The 9,407-nt window shown below is 33.4% G+C and overlaps 1 long non-coding RNA gene across 2 annotated transcripts; it reads left to right on the forward strand.

The window, feature by feature from the left end:
• Positions 1 to 776: 776 nt before the first annotated feature.
• Positions 777 to 7,805, forward strand: LOC122274131. 2 transcript variants are annotated; one of them, XR_006228227.1, is made up of 4 exons: positions 777 to 1,185; positions 1,258 to 1,349; positions 1,458 to 4,410; positions 7,326 to 7,805. It is a non-coding gene; the product is annotated as an uncharacterized LOC122274131 (long non-coding RNA). The 2 variants fall into 2 exon arrangements; XR_006228226.1 differs by having other exon boundaries at positions 804 to 1,185; positions 1,458 to 1,540.
• The last annotated feature ends 1,602 nt before the right edge of the window (positions 7,806 to 9,407 follow it).

The raw sequence follows: 9,407 nt of genomic DNA on the forward strand, positions 1-9,407 counted from the left end.
TACATGGGCATATACATGTTTGATTAAAAGTAAACTTGAGTCATATGCTCCTACTAGTACCGCATCAAATCACAGGTATCTGCGCTACCTATGAGTACATTATTATAACTAAAATGATAAATGAGGTTGGCACCATTAGCATAGGGTGCCTGACTTGAATCTGGAAACCATTTATTTAGGTCATATCCGAAGCCTGTTGATCTTTGCCTTGTAAACCCAGGGAATTCCACATAGGTTTAAACATTCCAACGTAAATAATGGAGTTCCACTAAGATAACACTCCATCCTAACATTTGTGGTCATAATAAAATAAAAGACTCTACTGACTTGAAAAAATATATTTCATCACATACTCTATGCATGTGACATGCATGGCATGGCATATAACAAATGAGTATGTGACAAATGACGTGACATAATATGGTATGTAACAGATAAATATGTCCTTGTAATAAATGACATGGCATGGTATGGTAAACAATTTATAATAATCTTGAGTGTAAACATACATAAATACACTAGGAGTAACACTACAAGAAAAACAATCTATTGCAATGATTTTTATATTGTTGCAAAAAAAATTGCTGCAAAAGGTGACATATTGCAACGATTTTTGAATCGTCGCTCAGTTTTTACCTTAAAATTTCTAATTTTCTTTATTTTTGTAATTGTAGCTAAAAATATGATATTTGCAGTAATTTTGATTATTGTATTTGTAAAAATATGTTGCAGCGCCCAAATACTAGTCGGTATTAGATCTGGGCGCCAAAGTCCTCACGAAAGCATGTTTTAAATTTCCCCCCAATTTCTTTCTTGCTTTTCCACTTTTCTCTGTTCTTTCCTTCTCCAAAATCGCACGCCCACCCCAAGCTAAGTTCCTCTACCTCATTTTCATAAATTCATTTCCCTTATAGTGTCTCTGCCCCCGCTGGTCCTTTGCACCCACACCATCTCCCTGCATTTTTGTCCACCACCACCATTCATTGGCGCCATCTCAGGGGGGTCTCTTTCCTTCCCTCTCTCCTCTGCCTCTCTTCCCGACTCTCTCTCTCTCTCTCTCTCTCTCTCTCTCTCAGAGTTTTGGGCAAAACTCTAATATGTTTACTGTTACAACTACCTCCACCGTCGTTTGGACACTAGCGCCGCCACACTCAATAGCCTAAGATGCTCCTCCCGTTCCTATAGGTAAGCCCTACAACTCTCTCTCTCTCTCTCTCTCTCTCCGTGCCCTAACACCTCTTTCTCAAAAATCCCTAGATTGATCTGCCCCACCCGCCGGTGATGCCTTCTACTACCACTCGACCTGCGACGCCACAAGAAACATGTGACTGCTCCTCCCGTTCCTATAGGTAAGCCCTACAACTCTCTCTCTCTCTCTCTCTCTCTCTCTCTCTCTCTCTCTCTCTCTCTCTCTCTCTCTCTCCGTGCTTTAACACCTCTTTCTCAAAAATCCCTAGATTGATCTGCCCCACCCACCGGTGATGCCTTCTACTGCCACTCAACCTGCGACGCCGCAAGAAACATGTGACTTTCGATTTAGGTACTCTTATGCCTCTCTATATCTCTATGGTTGATATCCCCACTAAGGAGGCTGTTGTGATTGATTCCCGGATGCCCATTTTTTGTGTCCCTAAGCTGGATTTTTCTCTTGTTTTGGTCAATCTTGGTTCTACTCATTTGTAACCCTTAGTTGTGTTTGTTTGTGTGGATTTACCCTTATTGGCGGTAGAACCTTTTTAGAAATTTCTTCCTTCTGCAAATGCATCCTTTAAATCATTGTTTGTTAATGATAAACGTAAACATTTTAATCAATGTGACCAAAAATCTGCTCCATAGTGCATGCAAGACCCACATAAGAACCAAGAATTAGCATCTAGTAACTAGGACAACTATTATATATAAATCTCAACTCGGATTAAAACTTAGTGTTCAATCTTGCCTGGAACCCACACATGTGAAAAACAGGAAAAGACAAAAAAGACAAAACAATTGTGGTGCCAATTTGTGTCGCATAAATCTGATTATTGTTTTGTACTTTTTGGGACCAAGGAAAATAAAGGTGGGATTTTCTTGCTCTTATTATTATTATAATTTTTTTTTTTTTTTTTTTTTTTGTGATTCAAAACTAATAAAACAATGTGATGTTCCAATTTTTAAAACAATGATTTGTTCCAATTCATTGTGTTTGTTAGTTATGAAGGAATATGGTATTAACGAATTGTGAATTATTAATGTTTTATGTTCGTTTGATGATTATTTTTTTGTTTTCAAGATGATAGATAATGAGTATAAATTTATTTATTACCTATAAAAAAGTATAGATTTATGTATTAAAAAAATATTTTTAGTATAAACTTTATATATATATATATATATAGATATGCATATATTGAGTAATCCTGAAATGCTACATTGGTACACACTGCTACCAAATATTCCGTTCTAGTATCTAAACCAAAATACCATTGGAATTGAATTCAAAAGTTTGCTTTTCACTTGAAAATTTCAAGGTTACACATGAAAAACTTCTAGGCTGGTTAGCAAAACAAATATGAGGATATGAATATGTATATGTAATTAGTGGGCTGTTTTCACGTAGCACTTAGAAGGTAATTAATTAAACAGAATCCAAAGTGATGCAAAAGAGTTGTGATTAAAATACCATATCTATACAGATTTATAACACATTATAAATCTGTACAGATATATATATTTACACCAAATATATGTATGCTGGATTTCTTATCTGTACATCCATCTATTAATATATCTAAATATATATGTGATCCTGACTTGATCAGCATGCGCATTTGGTTGTCTAGTGTTTAGAAATTATGTTGGTTTTGACTTCAATGCCTCTTGCTTTAATACTTTAAGATCATAAACTTATCTATATAAATATATATATATATATATATGTAGAGACACACATATTGTTGTTAATTTCTAGGGCAGTTAAAGCCTTGAAGAGTTGAGGATATTCAGCTGTTATTGGTGGCCATATTGACTCTTGGTCGGTTTAGACTTTAGACAGAATTTAACCAGCTATCTTGAGGTTGATGCACCATATATAACATTAACAAAGAAGGCAAAATTCTCAATGCATTCTTGCAGCATTTTCAATCTAAATATATATATATATATATATATATATATAAAATAACTTCATACTAAATATATAATAGTTTGAGATGTAAAATTACTTACTAATTATTTTTTTTCCATAACTCCAAGTGAATCCTCTATCTTTTTGGTACAAGTCTTCCAAATAGATATATAAATATCTTGGTTTTGATGCATTTCTTTGTTTGAAATTTTATTACAGATCTATATATAGTGACTAGTGTAGTACTCAAATGCAATTAGGCTACTATATATATATATATTCTTCTTGAGAAATATATACAGTGTAGCACTCAAATTCAATTAGGTTGTTTGAGGTCTGATCATTGATGATCAGACTACCCATTTGTGTTGACCTCGCTGTATTAAGGCTACACATTCTGCTGAACTGCATGCTATTCAATGCATAAGGACAAATCTAAGGACATTTTGTTATTCAATGCATAAAGTACCCGTTCGTTTACTGATTTGCAAACTGCATGCATTGCTGATTGGTATTAGATATAGTTAGTCAATGCACACAGTCATATATGCATTATATGGAGCCAAATTGAACATCACTTATTCAAAAGAATAAATGAATATTTGTTATAATGGATCTGTATCGTATGAATTATTTGTTTATCTGTAACTTTTACTGCATAGGTTCTACAAGTACAAAGTAAAATGTTACAAATAAAATGGAAATTCAAAACTATTCTTGTTTTAGTACTAATGTGACAACATCGATAATATTATAAACTGGACTCAACATGTAAGTTTCTTGTTGTAAAGCTTGCAATATATATCTTCAACATTTTTGAATAAAAAAACGAGAGCTGGAAAATGAATGAGAACTGAAAATTTCTTCCAATCGCACCCCCTCCAAAAAAAAAAAAAAAAAAAAAAGAAACAAACAAAAAATAAAAGGAATCTCATAACTGGTGGAGATTAGAGTCATGACCATTGTCAGGCTCCAATTTCTCTTTTGTCTCTTTCAATCTCTTCCCAACCACGAGGAATTATAATCATGAAACAAATGGATCAACTCTAGTACTATATCAAATGGCCCTTCCTACTCTATTGAGCATGGCCATTCTTCAAGAAAAATGAAGAAAAAGGACTAGATGCTGTGAATTCAGTCAAAATTATGTGGGACATTAGCATTCAAAATAATGGATCTGTAGCCTTATTGTTAAAACAATAAGGATTTCCCTTGTTTCTATGACTTCATGCTCTTTTCACTTTCTAGGTTTTTTGTTTTACTAATCTATTGGTGTTGTGTCTTTCCAGAAAACTCATATACAGGTATGCCTCTATTTCTATTTTTAGTCTTTCTCTCATAAGTCACACAAATGATTTATATCTCGTTCAATGTCTGTTATTTTTTCTTTTCTCAAATGTAAGAGAATAGTGTTGGGTTTGAAGATATATCATGCCTTAGAATCTGTAACATCTTTTAACAGCTTCCCACATATGAAAGAAACCATATAAACCAATTATAGAAACAAAGTCGAAAAGTTTAGAAATAGTTGACCGCCAACTAGCAACTTCCACATTCTCTCCAGAGTAATTTAGGCCAGTTTTAGAAATATTTGATCAATGCCTCTAGAAATGAATCTCTTCTTCTTCAAAGAAGAAAATAATGAAGATGGTGTTTCAGAATAATTTTCAATTACAAGTGAGTGAGAGTGAGAGTCCTGTACGATTTGCATAAGAAATACCTGTTGTATTTTTTAAACAGAATTTATTAGCCTGTCCTAGATCTAGCTTGTTGGTCTTCTCATGTTTCTTTACTTTTTAGGTCACTTCTACTAATATTGTATTTTGGTATTTTATAAACAAAATATAAGTGAATAATTAAGATCATGGCCAGTGAAACTGTCAGACATGAGGGTACACCCATATAGGGAGAGATTATTAAAGAATGAATGAAAAAGGAAAGGGAGTAATGATTTCATAAGAAGATGCTTCTTTTTCTTTTTGTCTTTTAAAGAAGGGAGGAAAAAAAACTGAAAATTGCACTCATCCTCCACCCACTTTGGAATTGGATCAATCTGATTAAGCGGTAATGGAACAAAGGAGTGGATCCGACAATCTATTCATTTTCTTTTTCTTTTGAAGATGTCTTCCAAATTTGATGTTGTTAGTTCATTTTCTTAATCCTTTCTATCCAAATAAACTAAAATATCAATGAAAAAAGTATTTTATCACTATATGGTATTCATAAGATATTTGGATTGGGATTGAAAGAATACTCTAATATTTGAATGTAATGGTCCTTGGTTTATCATTCTGGATGATAAAAAATATAAAAAGAGAAAGTTCAAGATAATCTCAACAAGAATATATCCACTGCTTCCTGGGTATTAGAGTATTTTAGTTAGTACAAGTATTAGGGTATGACTTGATACTAATAAGAAATATTTATTGAGCAGCGTTTATATATATTGATGTATAGAAACTGGAGGATGTGCACATACAGATCTAGAATAGGTGATACAATTTTTTGTTATAAAGCATCAGATAGCCTGCTTACATGATGTCTCATACAAGAAGGAAGTATATAATATCTTTCATTAATAATGGCTAAACATATATATATTTATATATATAATATCTATATCAAGAGAAACATAGCAATATTAAACCTAGCTTACTCAAGTACTAATTAATTAACCAGGTCAAAGGCTAGACTAGCCTCAAATAATACCAATGCCTTAACAAGCTGCCGCCAGCCTTTTTAGGGAAATGATGGTACTTATTGTGCCTTTCGGCACAAAAGCTAGCGTAGGATTCACTCACTATTTAAGATATAATGCAGTAATTAGATTTTTATAATAATTATGCACCAGATATCATTGCATTGAGATTATGCATGACTAAATCTATATTTAACAATATATTATTAGCAAACGCAAAGAATGTGACACGTGCAGGTCGTATTTTCAGCTTTACCTTAAATGAGTACATATATATATATATACACACACACACATAAGCGGGTGATGGCTTGCTTAGGCAATAAGCATATCTAGGCATACATTAGCATCATATACATTTATAATATTAAGCTCTCAAATAATGGCAAAGACTTATTGAAGATACTAATGACTGGAAAAAGTTTTGTTAAGTATTGGTTTTGTTCTTTTGTTATTTGTAAACAGGGAATTATATTAAGGTGTTGTAAGTTTTTTTTTTTTTTGTTGGTCTTAAAGTGATTTATACAATATTCAGATTTTAATGTAGAGAGCTCACATTAAATAAAAAAGGAAAAGTGACATAGAAATGTGTAACGTGACATGAGAGTTAGAAGTTTTCCATGTTGTCGGATAGTGATGATATAGGCACTAACGACATTCAGCATGTCAATATGTGTTTCAATAGTTTATTACTGTAGACATTTGATGTCACATCATTTGAATCAAATGTATATTTTGTTCGCTGGTTTATCTTGCAAAATCTTAGTTTCAATTGTCCTGACTTTGATTGTCAACCTGGCTGGCATTGCTTCAGATCCTAACAGTAACACCTTCCTCTCCATTTAAGGTCACCAAATATGACTTACTCTTACTTTAAAATGAAACTTTAAATCATAGAAAAAGCGTTGGTAGATTGGCATGCATCTATTTATGTTCAATGCAGAATAATATATTGGCCCATCTTGAACACCTATTATATTGAATAGCCTTGCTCTTTTGGTGTTATGATAAGGAAAAATGTAAAGGTAATTCTTATTTAGGACAATAGGCACATTTCAATAGCCTATTACAATAGTGGATGGTTACAAGTGTTTAAGTGCATAAGCAGTTGAGAATTGTGTGTCAAAATGATGACAGGCAGCAATCTGATCCAAATAGAAAAATCTTTTATTCAAATGGGAACCTAAACGACTGCTTGTTAGAATTAAACATATTGGTTGGTAGTAACTTGTTGATGTGGTGGTTCAAAAGTCAGTCTAGTCATAGGCCTAGGTATGATGATACTTCAGGTTGCTTGGTACCTGTTGGTTGGTGATGAAAAGTAGGGTATGGTATTTAGCAATTTTTTTATAAGCCCCCATGTAAATCTGGGTGTTGGATATTGGAGGTGATTGATGGATTACTCATTCAAGTTTGCTTACATGCTTACGTTGCTAACATTATGTTGATTTAAACATAATATTACAACCCGTTAATTTATATGACTATATATATTTAATTTCCCCTCAATTGTCAATGCAGGAAATGTACTGCTCCTTTATAACTGCTCTGATGGTGTGTACATATGCATTTTATGTATAATTGCCAGATTGGTGTGTCCAGATGGAAATATCAAATATCCAACAAGTATAAGGGCTGATGCAGTCTTGTGAGTTGTTTTGTCCACCCTTCATGCCCAGGTGCATATTGCTATATCTAACTAGATATAATTTATAAAGATAGAGTAGCACAATTGACATATTTGAATGAATGTCAATTACATTTCCGAATCTGTCTGACTTTAGTAGTTAAGTTGTAGGTTTTGGGTTCTATTTGTTCCACCATGGTGTATGGCCCATTTCTAATTAGTTTATTGTTTTTCTCTGGTATAATGGGTCTTGTGGGTTGCTTGGATTGGGTCTCTCAATATGGGAAGAAAGAATTGAATCTCTATGACATTTGCTCTATGAACCATGTAAAATTACTACTGAATACAGTTTTAGTAGTATTTTTTTTTTTTAATTTTTCTTTTTGTAATTGAGTATTTTTGGCGACTAAAAATAACTGGAAATGCCTCTAAACTCGTTGCAATTGAAAATATCTATGCATTGGAAAAAAAGTCAACTACAGCGAAGAGAACAGATCGCTGCCTTAGATCACGCATCATTTCCAGTGATTTTTATATCTATTGCAATGATTTATATCGCTGCAATTGATCTTTCTTAACAATATATTTGTAAACAAATCACACCATTCCTAGTATTTTTTGGTTGTTTGCTACAAAAGAAATTGCCGGTAATAGTATTTTTTCCAGCAATTTTTGTCTATCCCTGAAATTGATCAGAAATGACGTCTTAATTTCATCAAATATGCAGCGAATTAAAAAGCACTAAAATTGATCAAATGCAGCAATTTTTATGGATTTTCGTGACAATTTTGAGCATTGGAAAAAGCTTGATTTCTTGTAGTGTAAATTAGAAGCTAACTTACAATGATTACGTGTGATGTAAAAAGTAGCATGAAATAGCGTGAATGAAATGAGACATTTCTATTATCTAATTGTTAGAATAATCCACTAAATACTTAGAAACATAAAATTTATTAACTTATGGCAAAAGTACAACTTTACCCCTTTACTTGTTTATAATGACTATTTTATCCCTAAATTAAGGATTTTGCTTCTTAATTCCAAATCTTACCAAATGTAAATTTTGTCTTGAATTCAAATATCTAATAAGAAAAATTTAAAATAAATAACAACTATATGAGCCATGCATTGGCCGATTCACATAAAGGCCAAACTCTTGATTTTTGTTGCAATTTATGTAAACTTTAATTTTCACGCTTAAACCGATTTATGCAACACTTTTTTTTTTAATTTTTTTTATAGTGAAACATTATTCCATTTATTCATTAAATAGACAATTACAACTTTTGATCTGAAAAATACAAGTCAAATTCTATCTTTTTCTCGCTTTCAAACTTACAAATTTCTTTGTAACTGACAAGGTCTTATCCAATGCCTCCAGACTAACCATCTGAGAGACTCAATTTTGTCTTAGACCACCGTCTAAGACAGCCCACACAACTCCCTCTCCCATGAGACAATGTTACATACTATTGTCTAAAACAAGCTAAATGAATGAGAATACATGAAAACCACTCAAAATACACAATGCACTGAAAAAACTAAAAACACATGGACTGGAGAAACACCTTGGGCCCCACCCAAACAAAAAAATCCAGCCCAACTCAAACAAAAAGTCCAGCCTATTGGGAGGCCCCCTTAGCGTTTCATCTCTTTTTCCTATTGCTCTCTCTCCGTTTGATGCCCTCCCTCCAAGCAAGTACAGAGACCACCAAGTGTAGAGAACGCACTTCTCCTCCACAGCTCACACCGGAATTCAAGCACTGCTCATAGCAACCTAGGCGCACTTCTCCTTCCTCCCATGGTCAGCCCATGACACCATTTGCATGCGTGCCTCCTCCATGTTTTATGCCGAATCACTCCACCACAACATCACATGGTGCTGTGCCGAAACCACTTTACCCTAGTCTCGAGATTTACAGAAGGCACCACAGAGTTACACTGGCAACCCAGAGACATCGACTACACTACGTCAT

This window comes from Carya illinoinensis, chromosome 8 (assembly GCF_018687715.1).
Source record: "Carya illinoinensis cultivar Pawnee chromosome 8, C.illinoinensisPawnee_v1, whole genome shotgun sequence".
Taxonomy (NCBI): Eukaryota; Viridiplantae; Streptophyta; class Magnoliopsida; order Fagales; family Juglandaceae; genus Carya; species Carya illinoinensis.